Source organism: Ovis aries, chromosome 25 (genome assembly GCF_016772045.2).
Source record: "Ovis aries strain OAR_USU_Benz2616 breed Rambouillet chromosome 25, ARS-UI_Ramb_v3.0, whole genome shotgun sequence".
Classification (NCBI taxonomy): domain Eukaryota; kingdom Metazoa; phylum Chordata; class Mammalia; order Artiodactyla; family Bovidae; genus Ovis; species Ovis aries.
This window is the reverse complement of record NC_056078.1, coordinates 38,137,083-38,150,566: the sequence shown is the minus strand read 5'-3', so window position 1 is coordinate 38,150,566 and position 13,484 is coordinate 38,137,083.

Genomic DNA, 13,484 nt, shown 5'->3' with positions numbered 1-13,484 from the left:
TTGAAATTCAGAGTTTAGAGCAAGTGTGGTTAACAGTCATGGCAAGGTCATGAGTAGGACCGTGAGATAAGTGACTAATGTATGGTAGAAGAAAAGATGATTACTAGTGACAAAGAGCTGAGAGGTCCAGGTGTCGGGCAGATCTTCCAATGGATGCTGATGCACTGAGAATGGTGACAGGCGTAGAGGTGGAAGGGAAGGGGGGTGTGTAAATGAAATACTGGCCCCCTAAAAATGCCCATGCTCTAATCTCTGGACCCTATGTTTCCTTACGTGGCAAAAGGGACTTTGTATATATGTTTGGGTTAAGGATCTTCACATGGGGAGTTTACCCTGGATTATGGGGCTAAGAGGAAATTTAGTCACCACAAGGATCGTTATAAAAATGAGGCAATAGGATTAGAGTCAGGGAAAGAGATGTAATGATAGAGGCTGGACTGGGGGTTGTGGCCCAAGGAATGTGGGCAGCTGCTCAGAGCTAGAAAATAGATGCTTCCCTCCGGAAGCCCTACAGTCCATGGAATTCTCCAGGCCAGAATCCTGGAGTGGGTAGCCTTTCCCTTCTCCAGGGGATCTTCCCAACCCAGGGATCGAACCCAGGTCTCCCGTGTTTCAGGTAGATTCTTTACCAGCTGAGCCACAAGGGAAGCCCAAGAATACTGGAGTGAGTAGTCTATCCCTTCTCCAGTGGATCTTTCTGACCCAGGAATTGAACCAGGGCTTCCCTGGTGGCTCAGAGGGTAAAGCATCTGCCTGCAACGTGGGAGACCCAGGTTCGATCCCTGGGTTGGGAAGATCCCCTGGAGAAGGAAATGGTAACCCACTCCAGTATTCTTGCCTGGAGAATCCCATGGATAGAAGAGCCTGGAGGGCTACAGTCCCACAGGGTCGCAAAGAGTTGGACACGACTGAGTGACTTCACTTCACTTCACTTCTCCTGCATTGTAGGTGGATTCTTTACCAACTGAGCTATCAGGGAAGCAAGAATATGGAGAATATAACAGTTCATGGAATTATCTAGGCCAGAATACTGAAGTGGGTAGCCTTTCCCTTCTCCAGGGAATCTTCCCAATCTGGGGATCGAACCCAGCTCTCCCAAATTGCAGGTGGATTCTTTGCCAACTGAGCCACAAGGGAAGCGCAAGAAGGAATGCAGCCCTTTCTGAAACCATTTTAGATTCCACAACTGAAATATAACAAATTTGTGTTGTTTTAAGCCAATAAGTTAGTGGCAATCTGTTACAGGAGCCACAGGAAATTAACACAGCAGGTACTAGAGTTATTAATGAATTAGGGAGAGATGGTAGTGGTTAGGAGATGAGGTGGTAAAGGACAGAATTAAGAGGGTAACACCTGATACATACATTCGAATGTTGCTGAGGTTTTAGACGGAGGAAGGAATTTTATAGGTGATGTATCATGAGGTCTAGGGGTTATGATGGAAGGTTTAGAAAACAGGATCAGATCAGGAAGGATCCAGATCACGATAGGGATATGTTGATGAAGAACCTGGAGATTTGGGGTTTCTGTGGCACCTGGATAGACAAGGAAGAGAGGCGAGTCCAGAGGTCTCTTGTCTCAAGGTAGTTTCATTTATTTATTCAAGATATATTTATTCTGAGGAGCATCTGTTACAGGCAAGAATGATTTGTTGACCCACAAGCAAGTTAGTGCAACCTCTTGGGGAATCCTGGGGATTGTCCTTCTGAATGCCAGAAATTTAAGTTGCTCTAAAAGGTTCCTTTCTCTCTTCTATGGGCAAAGTGGTTTGGCAGTCTGGATGGCGGAGGGGAGATGAGAAGGAAAGAACACTGATGGCAGTGATGTCTTATTTGGAATAGGAAGCTTGGGACTTTCAGTTCTCTGGTGGCTTGTCAGGCTGGAGAAGAGAAAGCCACCTAAGTTGAGAGAAGAGTCAGACTGACATCAGATTTCTTATTCATAACATCAGATGCTCGGAGTCAGTGGAGCAACGCCTTTAAAGCTCTAAAGAAAAAGGACTTAGGACCTGGAGCTTTGTATTAAGCAAGAACACAAATTGAGTGTGAGTGTAGGTGAGACTTTGCTATGGGGTAGATTCCTTGCTTTTTCCTCTGCAGTGCAGGGGAGTTGTTCCAGAGACTGCGGCTCCCAGGCTTCTGTTTCACTGGCTTCTGGGTGGGTTCAACCAGCAAGAGCACAAGAAGAATGAAGAAACTAGGTTTTAATCCCTCCCACCCCTACCCCTCTAGAGGAATCAGATCTTTCCTGTGTGTCCTTGGTGGCTCCAGCCTCTCCTGGATGATCTGGCCCAAGGCTGGCACCTGCAAACACTGCCCCTTGCTTTGTCCCTCCAGCCTAAGGATGACTGTGAATGTCTACTCTCTAGTAACTGGGTTGCCTTTCTCCTTGGTTGGTCTCATAGTTCTTCCATTATTTATGTAACCAATTGTTGCCATTAAATTTCCTGTTAAAATGCTTATAATGCTTTTACTTTTCCTGTTAGGAATTTGAGTGTTGTAATAGCAAGATAAAGTTATTTTTTTGGAAATTCATGGATTTGGAAAGTTTTATCCCTGGCATAATCCTTCTTAGGAAGTTTTATGATGATAAAAAGCAAGGAAAGAATTCAAGAAAGAGGCTGGATCCACTCCAAGAGGACAAGAGGGAACAGTAGATCCAATTCTAGAGAGCAGTGAAGGAAAATCCAGGATAAGAACTATGCCACAGGCCTGTAGCACAAACATATCACCTTAAAGCAGAAGTTCAGAGGGCTCCAAAAGAGCCCGTTTCAAACCTCTCTCCAAAATAAAATCTATGTAAGGCCACAAGCTGTTATGATCCAAACTTGAAGCAAAATAAAATATGCAATGATTTTAAGCATAATTGATAGAATATAAGAAAACTCATTTCACCTTGATGCAAGGCGCATTCTTCCTGCTATGGCCTGAGGCTGTGACATTGGACGTGTAAAGAAAGGGTATATAGTCATAGTATTCTATTTGGCTTTGCAGTAGAAAATATTGAGTCATTTTAATGTAAATGCTGTTTATTGCTTTTTTAGCTCTTAAAGTCAACCTAAATACAAAGAAAAGAGAACTCAATTGTGGTTGCAGCTGAGAATGGAAATGTTAACAACCTTGGTACTGTAAGCAAAAGTGCAGTTGCAGGAAGGGAAGTATGAGGCATTAATAGTCTCACTTTGTGAATGAAAGAATTCTAAAATTGATAGAATAAGTAGAGGATGACTATATAATTTAAAATGATTAAGAAAACCATAGTAGACTTTTGAGCAGAATGGTAATTGTCAGACGTTATGAGATGCAGGAGTAGCATTCCTGGTTTCTATAAATACTTCCTCCAGGTGTCGGCTCAAGAGAGAGGCTGTTCTGGGGTTGTAGGCTGGGAGCAGGGATGATAGGGGTAGGTTGGGGCAGGCTATGTTGCTTTCCACCCTCAGCTCTCTTTTATTCTTTAATTTGTGTCCATGAGGTTTTAAAACGTGTTGGAATGAAAGAGAAGGGCTTCCCAGGTGGTGCTAGTGGTAAAGAACCTGCCTGCGAATGCAGGAGACGTAAGAGACACAGGTTTGATCCCTGGGTGGAGAAGATTCCCTGGAGGAGGGCATGGCAATCTACTCTGGTATTTTTGCCTGGAGAATCCCGTGGACAAAGGAGCTTGGTGGGCTGCAGTCCATAGGGTTGCAAAAAGTCATACATGACTGAAGTGACTTAGCACACACACATCCATGAAAGAGAAAAAAGTTAACAACATTTATCTCTGGGAAGTAAAATCGTATTTCCTCCCTTCTTTTTGCTTTATCCTTTGAGTTATCTACATGGTTTCTATTTACTTTTCTATGGAAGCACTTGTTTACTTAAAAAAAAAAAAAGCAAGTGTTCCACTTTTCTTCATCCTGGAGAGAATTAAGCCCAAATTCATATTACGAAGAGGCAATAGTGGGTGGTGGTTCTGAGCATGGTTGAAATCTTACTGGGTATGTGATCTCAATCACATATGACCTCACTATACTTCAGTTTCTTACCTGTGAAGTTGGGATATTAAGTATAGGACCCACCTCTTCATGACTGTTCTGAGGATGACATGAGTTTATCTACAGAAAACTTGGGGACTAGAACCTGGGACGCTGCAGACACTATGCAAGTCTTTTCTATTGTATTTTACTACTTTGCTGCCACAGATTCTTTATGATCCGGCTCCTTGATCCCCTTCCAAATGTGCCTCCCTTTCTACTTTCTTTCTGAACTGTTTGCTACTCTTCATACATAAACTGTTTCCCCACGTTTCCCTGTTGTTCTCTTCATTTCGCGCCGCTTTTCTATCTAACTTTATCTGATCTTCCAGCTAGAAGTTCCTCCTCTGCATACCGCAGTTTTCATCGGTGCTATGAAGAATTTTACAGTATTGAATACTTCCTATGCTGTATTCTGTTATTTCTGTGCATATGTATATATATTTCCAATTAGGTTGGATGCTTCTGGAGGACAGAGTATTTTATTTTCAAGGGTCTGGCAGAAAGTAGATGTTTCCAAAAATGTTGTTTTGAATGTGTATTAATGAGTCAGAGAAGAAAAGGATGAGCAATGTGATATCTTAGTGAAAATAAAAAGCTCAGTGCTTTCCCCTGTGGTAGAATTGTGCTTGTTTCAATTTTTGTTTTTCTTTTGTAATAGGCTGAGGTAAGACTCAGAAACAGCCTTGATAATAAATCACATTTTCCATTTCTAATAACCCTTTAGTAGCTCCATGCTGAAGCTTATTAGAGTAAGACCTTTTTGTTTACTGCACAAAGACCACTGTTTTTCACTAAGATGCTGACTCATTCCTTTATGATGTTTGATCTGGTTCAATTTTTGCAGAAACACCCTGTTTGCCATCTGCACAATTTTTCACTTTTGTTTCCATAGGTGGCGCTAGCTGTGTGTGTTAAAGCCACAAACTGGGGTGAAAATTAATCTTGTTCAGAAATAACTGAGTGTCCATTTGCTTTTCATTCTTTCTCCCAAGCTTCTTGCTTCTTTGTATTTATTTACTCTTAGAGAATTTCCATAAGAAATGTTCTGGAGATGCTGCTCTCAGACAGGTCATTAAAAACAGGTCCATTAATCAGATTGGGGTCATCTTCAACACCTTTGGGTAATTCAGGTTTTAAGGAAAACATTAGTAATAAAAAAACCTTAAGTTATTTATAGTAATTCTGAATCTATTATGCTATAGCATTTATTTAAGCAAATCGTGTACTTAATCATGCCTAGCTAAATACAAAATGCTAATTTATTAACAGTAATGGAAATATTCCTAGCATTTCATACTTGATAATATTTCTATGCCTAACCTCCCTGCAGCCTTTTTTATTACACCCGTAAGTAATAATGCTGACACTTCTCCTTTCAATATTCTTTTTATATTATGAATGTGAGCATTTGATGTTATTATGCTGAAAGCAATATTTTCTGTTTGAAAAATAATTTACAGCAAGGATTTAAAGGTGAGCATCTTGTGCTTTGGCCCATGATTCTAAGGTCTGAAGAAATCTAGCAGTGAGCTCATTGAGACTGAGTTAATGAGAGTCACACACACGTATGTGCATGAACACACATTGTCTGTGTGTGACTACACTAGCTTAATGAGAGAGGAGCAACATCAGGAAAATCACAATGAATTCATGGAGGGAAGTGTAGCCAGTCTTTAGGGCACTAATTGCAGGAGAAGGTGAGTAACATTTCTGTAGGCAAGGATGTCTTCATGGGCCCGTGATCTATACAGTCACACAGAGCTATGTGCTTAGAAAGAGCCAGTGCTTGGTTTAATGTACTGCTATTACTCTCTTGAAAACATTAAAAAATTATTAAGAACTACATCTTGCCTTGGACCTCCCACATCACGTATGTGGTCCTGTCTTTAGGCTTAATAGCTTTAAAAACAGTTGCAGGGCTAGAGAGAAGAATTTGTAATAGGCGACATAAACCTGTGTGACTATCTTCATGGCTTTGAGATTGAATGAAATGGTGAATCGATGAGATTCCCTGGAAATAGCCCCAGCATGGGTCATTGTTAATGGGCTATGGGGGAGCTGTCTCTGTGGAGCCGTAAGCAGACGGCAGCTGAAAACTCTGCAACTAGCCTTCCTTACCCAGATTTCAAAACATGCGGTCAGCATTCTCATGCTGAGAACTTTTTAAAATCAAGAATTTTTGATACTTTTCAGAAATATTCCTATCACCTCTCATTGCATTCATTTCCTGAATGGATGTCTGAAATATTTTTTTTTTTTTTTTGTAGGTGGAGCATGTTTGCTTGCCAATCTTGCTAGGAAGACAATAAAAGAAGACAGAACTAAGTCACCTATATATTTAGTTTCGTGCAATGGTGACACACTGCCTTAGCAAGTAGGGTGGTTTTGAACTTTGAAACTGAAACTCATAACTATATTGCTGATATCCTTTCGCAGAGAGAGATGGCTTTTATCAGCTGTTCACTTGCTTATGCAGAAAATAAATGAGTCTGTGCTTAATATAATTTCTCCTTGGAGTGAGCTTGCACTGAAGTTTTAAAAATTAGATCTGGGGCGAAATCTGAGCATACCATGGCTTTGTCTTCTGCTCTGCATTCTAGATGCCTTTCTCCTTACACTGCAAAGGGTTTCAGGGGCTTATTTATTGCAGCTGCTTATATTAATATTACGGTATCTAGTTAATAAGAGCATTTTCTCTGTTCTAGCCCTTACTATACACATTTCAGCAGGGACAAATGGAGGGAGCATTCATTATCACCACGGACCGGGGAGCAGAGTTTCTGAGGACACACCTAAACAGTTAGCATGTTGGGGTTCCTGACCCTTGACTTCAAAAGGAACTAAACTAATATTTAGATCAAATTCTTTTTTATGTAGAAGAATTTATGTTCAGCATGTATTCATTCCTCCATTCTCCATTTACCGTTTATTCTTGGTTCTTGATTTAGAAATGAATATGAATTTGAAGCTTGCAGGTTTATGCTGGACAAAGACTCTAATGTTGAAGCCATTGACAGTTGGAGCTAAAGAGATTTTAATATTCTCTAGCATGACCCTTTCAGAGGAAGAAAGAATTTGTTTAAAGCTATAGGTTTATTAGTGTCCACCTGAAATATACAACTTCCTTTGAGGCTAATTTCAAGGAAGGAAGTCATCACATGTTATAGAACTATCACGTTTCTGGGCTTTCCTGCTGTCTCAGTGGTAAAGAATCTGCCTGCCAATGTAGAAGACGGGCGTTCGATCCCTGGTCCAGGAGGATCTCATGTGCCCCAGAGCAGCTAAGCCTGTGCACCACAGCCATTGCGTTTGTGCTCTGGAGCCCAGGAACCACAAGTGCTGAAGCCTGTGCTCTGTAGCAAGACAGGCCACTACAATGAGAAGCCCACGCACCACAGTGAAGAGTGCCCCCTGCTTGCTACAACCAGAGAAAAGCCTGCTCGGCAACGAAGACACGACATAGCCAAAAATACATATGTAATTACATAAAATTGCTTTTAAAAAGAGAAACCTGTATGCAGGTCAGGAAGCAACAGTTAGGACTGGACATGAAACAACAGACTGGTTCCAAATAGGAAAAGGAGTACGTCAAGGCTGCATATTGTCATCTTGCTTATTTAACTTCCATGCAGAGTACATCATGAGAAACGCTGGGCTGGAAGAAGCACAAGCTGGAATCAAGATTGCTGGGAGAAATATCAGTCACTTCAGATATGCAAATGACACCACCCTTATGGCAGAAAGTGAAGAGGAACTAAAAAGCCTCTTGAAGAAAGTGAAAGTGGAGCGTGAAAAAGTTGGCTTAAAGCTCAACATTCAGAAAACAAAGATCATGGCATCTGGTCCTATCATTTCATGGCAAATAGATAGGGAAACAGTGGAAACAGTGTCAGACTTTATTTTTTTGGGCTCCAAAATCACTGCGGAGGTGATTGCAGCCATGAAATTAAAAGATGCTTACTCCTTGGAAAGAAAGTTATGACCAACCTAGATAGCATATTCAAAAGCAGAGACATTACTTTGCCAACTAAGGTCCGTCTAGTCAAGGCTATGGTTTTCCAGTAGTCATGTATGGATGTGAGAGTTGGACTGTGAAGAAGGCTGAGCACCGAAGAATTGATGCTTTTGAACTGTGGTGTTAGAGAAGACTCTTGAGAGTCCCTTGGACTGCGAGGAGATCCAACCAGTCCATTCTGAAGGAGATCAGCCCTGGGATTTCTTTGGAAGGAATCATGCTGAAGCTGAAACTCCAGTACTTTGGCCACCTCATGCCAAGAGTTGACTCATTGGAAAAGACTCTGATGCTGGGAGGGATTGGGGGCAGGAGGAGAAGGGGACGACAGAGGATGAGATGGCTGGATGGCATCACCGACTTGATGGACATGAGTTTGGGTGAACTCTGGGACTTGGTGATGGACAGGGAGGCCTGGCGTGCTGTGATTCATGGGGTTGCAAAGAGTCGGACACGACTGAGTGACTGAACTGAAATGAATTATCAGGTTCCCTATAGCAGAGAGGAGCCAAAGAGTTTTCACCTTTGCCATAAAATTTGAATTATTAAGATAGTGGGGATATAGCATTTGCTTGCTGTTGCTAGTATGTGAGTACCTAAGAGTCAGCACCTCTGAGTGGTAGAGTTGGGCTTTTTGTTCAGAAGTCCTTAATGACACCCACACTGAGGAATCAGATTTCTGAAGAACTTTACCACAGATCAGTTCTTTATCTTCCCATTTCTGCAAGACATTTCCATATTTATTATACATTTTTAAAAGTTTGCGATCAGAAAAGGCAACTTGGAAAAAGTATCAACTATAGTTAATTTCAGGTGTAAGTTAACAAACATCTGAGATAAAAACTAGGGTTAATATTTTCTCCCTAATTTAGTGTTTTATAAATATAAGATATAATGCTGTTCCTATAGTAAAGCAATTTATTTGAAAGTTTTATAGTCTTATTTTTATAGTCTTTCATTTTGCAAGGAACTATGGAAATATTTGAGAGCTGTCAGGTAAAATCAACATTTCTATAGAAATATATGCTAAAAGTTTATTCTTCTTTTCAATAAAATAACTTAGCATAGTACTCAGATCCCCTTGATTTTCTTTGTCCCCTCTTTAGTTCTCTGTGACAAATTCCTAGGTCCAGGAGGAAACCGTTTTTCTAGAAAGGACGCTGCCTAGAGCAGGGGCTTCCAATGAATGACCAAGGTTACCCTCAGTTCAGTTCAGTTCAGTTGCTCAGTTGTGTCTGACTCTTTGCGACCCCATGAATCGCAGCACGCCAGGCCTCCCTGTCCATCACCATCTCCCGGAGTTCACTCAGACTCATGTCCATCGAGTCAGTGATGCCATCCAGCCATCTCATCCTCTGTCGTCCCCTTCTCCTCCTGCCCCCAATCCCTCCCAGCATCAGAGTCTTTTCCAATGAGTCAACTCTTCGCATGAGGTGGCCAAAGTACTGGAGTTTCAGCTTCAGCATGATTCCTTCCAAAGAAATCCCAGGGCTGATCTCCTTCAGAATGGACTGGTTGGATCTCCTTGCAGTCCAAGGGACTCTCAAGAGTCTTCTCTAACACCACAGTTCAAAAGCATCAATTCTTCGGTGCTCAGCCTTCTTCACAGTCCAACTCTCACATCCATACATGACTACTGGAAAAACCATAGCCCTGACTAGACGGACCTTAGTTGGCAAAGTAATGTCTCTGCTTTTGAATATGCTATCTAGGTTGATCATACTTTCCTTCCAAGGAGTAAGCATCTTTTAATTTCATGGCTGCAGTCACTATCTGCAGTGATTTTGGAGCCCAAAAAATAAAGTCTGACACTGTTTCCACTGTTTCCCCATCTATTTGCCATGAAATGATAGGACCAGATGCCATGGTCTTCGTTTTCTGAATGTTGAGCTTTAAGCCAACTTTTTCACGCTCCACTTTCACTTTCATCAAGAGGCTTTTTAGTTCCTCTTCACTTTCTGCCATAAGGCTGGTGTCATTTGCATATCTGAGGTGACTGATATTTCTCCCAGCAATCTTGATTCCAGCTTGTGCTTCTTCCAGCCCAGCGTTTCTCATGATGTACTCTGCATGGAAGTTAAATAAGCAAGGTGACAATATGCAGCCTTGACGTACTCCTTTTCCTATTTGGAACCAGGCTGTTGTTCCATGTCCAGTTCTAACTGTTGCTTCCTGACCTGCATACAGATTACTCAAGAGGCAGGTCAGGTGGTCTGGTATTCCCATCTCTCTCAGAATTTTCCACAGTTTATTGTGATCCACACAGTCAAAGGCTTTGGCATAGTCAATAAAGCAGAAATAGATGTTTTTCTGGAACTCTTTTGCTTTTTCCATGATCCAGTGGATGTTGGCAATTTGATCTCTGGTTCCTCTGCCTTTTCTAAAACCAGCTTGAACATCAGGAAGTTCACTGTTCACGTATTGCTGAAGCCTGGCTTGGAGAATTTTGAGCATTCCTTTACTAGCGTGTGAGATGAGTGCAATTGTGTGATAGATTGAGTATTCTTTGGCATTGCCTTTCTTTGGGATTGGAATGAAAACTGACCTTTTCCAGTCCTGTGGCCACTGCTGAGTTTTCCAAATTTGCTGGCATATCGAGTGCAGCACTTTCACAGCATCATCTTTCAGGATTTGAAATAGCTCCACTGGAATTCCATCACCTCCACTAGCTTTGTTCGTAGTGATGCTTTCTAAGGACCACTTGACTTCACATTTCAGGATGTCTGGCTCTAGATGAGTGATCACACATTGTGATTATCCGGGTCGTGAAGATCTTTTTTGTACAGTTCTTCTGTGTATTCTTGCCACCTCTTCTTAATATCTTCTGCTTCTGTTAGGTCTATACCATTTCTGTCCTTTATCGAGCCCATCTTTGCATGAAATGTTCCCTTGGTATCTCTAATTTTCTTGAAGTGATCTCTAGTCTTTCCCATTCTATTCTTTTCCTCTATTTCTTTGCATTGATTGCTGAAGAAGGCTTTCTTATCTCTTCTTGCTATTCTTTGGAACTCTGCATTCAGATGCTTATATCTTTCCTTTTCTCCTTTGGTTTTCACAGCTATTTGTAAGGCCTCCCCAGACAGCCATTTTGCTTTTTTGCATTTCTTTTCCATGGGGATGGTCTTGATCCCTATCTCCTGCACAATGTCACAAACCTCATTCCATAGTTCATCAGGCACTCTATCTATCAGATCTAGGCCCTTAAATCTATTTCTCACTTCCACTGTATAATCATAAGGGATTTGATTTAGGTCATACCTGAATGGTCTAGTGGTTTTCCCTACTTTCTTCAGTTTAAGTCTGTTACCCTAGAGACTAGTAAAAAGTAAATACCCAGCAAAACAACAACAAAACTGTGATATACATGACAATATGATTCCATTTATATAAAACTCTAGAAAATGTGGACTACTCAAAAGTGACAGAAAGCCCATCAGTGGTTGCCTGGAGAGGGTGGAGGCAGGGAGAGGCGAGAGGAAGGAATTACAGCAAAGAGGCCTAAAGAAACTTCTTGAGTACCAGCTATGTTTTTGTCATGATTATGGTGATGGTTTCATGTATGTTCATACATCAAAAAATTCCAAATTGTACACTTTAAATACAGTACAGTTTCTGTACATCAATCATACTTCAAAATATATGCAATTTTTTGGTGTCAGTTATACCACACACAAAGAAGCCAGTGCTCTACAGATTAAAGAAGAAAAACAAAACAACCCATAATCCCAGTGGTCAGAGGTAAGCACTGTTTTGTTTTTTGGCTGCACCACATGGGATATGGGATCTTAGTTCCCCAACCAGGGGTTGAAAGCACAGAGTCTTAGCTACTGGATCACCAGGAAAGTCCCTGTAAACACTGTTAATGTAACAGTTTTGTACTTCTAGAACATTTTCTATGAATGTAATCACTGCTGTATCCATCTATCTCTTTCAAGGATTTATAATATTTTCCTGTTCCACCTATATATTTATATATAGGATATATATACATATGTATATATATGTATACATGTATACATAGGATATATATGTGAATATATATATATATATATATATAGAGAGAGAGAGAGAGAGAGAGTGAAAATGTTGGCTTAAAACTCAACATTCAAAAACTAAGATCATGGCATCTGGTCCCATCACTTCATGGCAAATAGATGGGGAAACAATGGAAACAGTGACAGACTTTATTTTGGGGGGCTTCAAAATCACTGCAGATGGTGACTGCAGCCATGAAATTAAAAGATGCTTGCTCCTTGGAAGAAAAGCTATGACCAACCAAGATAGCATATTCAAAAGCAGAGATATTACTTTGCCAACAAAGCTACATCTAGTCAAAGCTATGGTTTTTCCTGTGGTCATGTATGGATGTGAGAGTTGGACTATAAGGAAAGCTGAACACCAAAGAATTTATGCTTTTGAACTGTGGTGTTGGAGAAGATTCTTGAGAGTCCCTTGGACTGCAAGGAGATCCAACCAGTCAATCCTGAAGGAAATCAGTCCTGAATATTCATTGGAAGGACAGATGCTGAAGCTGAAACTCCAATACTCTGGCCACCTGATGTGAAAAACTAACTCACTGGAAAAGACCCTGATGCTGGGAAAGATCGAAGGTGGGAGGAGAAGGGGACGACAGAGGATCAGATGGTTGGATGGCATCACTGACTCGATGGACACGATTTTGAGCAAGTTCCGGGAGCTGGTGATGGACAGGGAAGCTGGGGCGCTGCAGTCCAGGGACTGCAGAGTCGAACGAGACGGAGCCACTGAACTCACTGACTGGTATAAGGTCAAGTTGCTGCTTTCAGGAAAATGACTGTTTCTGAGTGTTCTGCCATCCTCTCCCTCAGAGAAGAGATGCGGTGTTTTTGAAAGTGAAAGTGTTAGTTGCTTCAGTCTGGTCCAGCTCTTTGTGACTCCATGAACTGTAGTTTGCCTGGCTCCTCTGTCCATGGAACTCTGTAGGCAAGAATACTGGAGTGCGTAGCCATTTCCTTCTCCAGGGGATCTTCCCAACCCAGAGACTGAACCTGGGTCTCCTGCCTTGCAGGCGGATTCTTTACTGAGAGATTTGTCAGGAGTGCCCAAATCTTCCCTTCATCCCTTTGCTCCTATGTTTGAAGTGTTTGCCCATGAATGTCAGCCTGCCTGAGAACTGCGTCTCTCACATGTGTGTCTACAAATCCACCTCAGAACTTTGCAAAGCAGAAAAGGAACTGCTGTCTCGAAAGGCTGGCATCCTCAGACATGGCACTCTCAAGTTTTGAAAAGTGGTATTTACCTGATTGTGAACAATTTCTAGAGTGGAGTACATCACTAGCCTTGGGCATAGCTGCTGTGATTCACTCTCTCCAGGCAATTTTGTCTGGTTCTGCCGGGATTGCAGTGTGATCCACGGGGCTCTTCAGCACCCCAGGAAAAAAGCTTTCAACGGCACTGCAGTCCTTTCTGACCCACAAT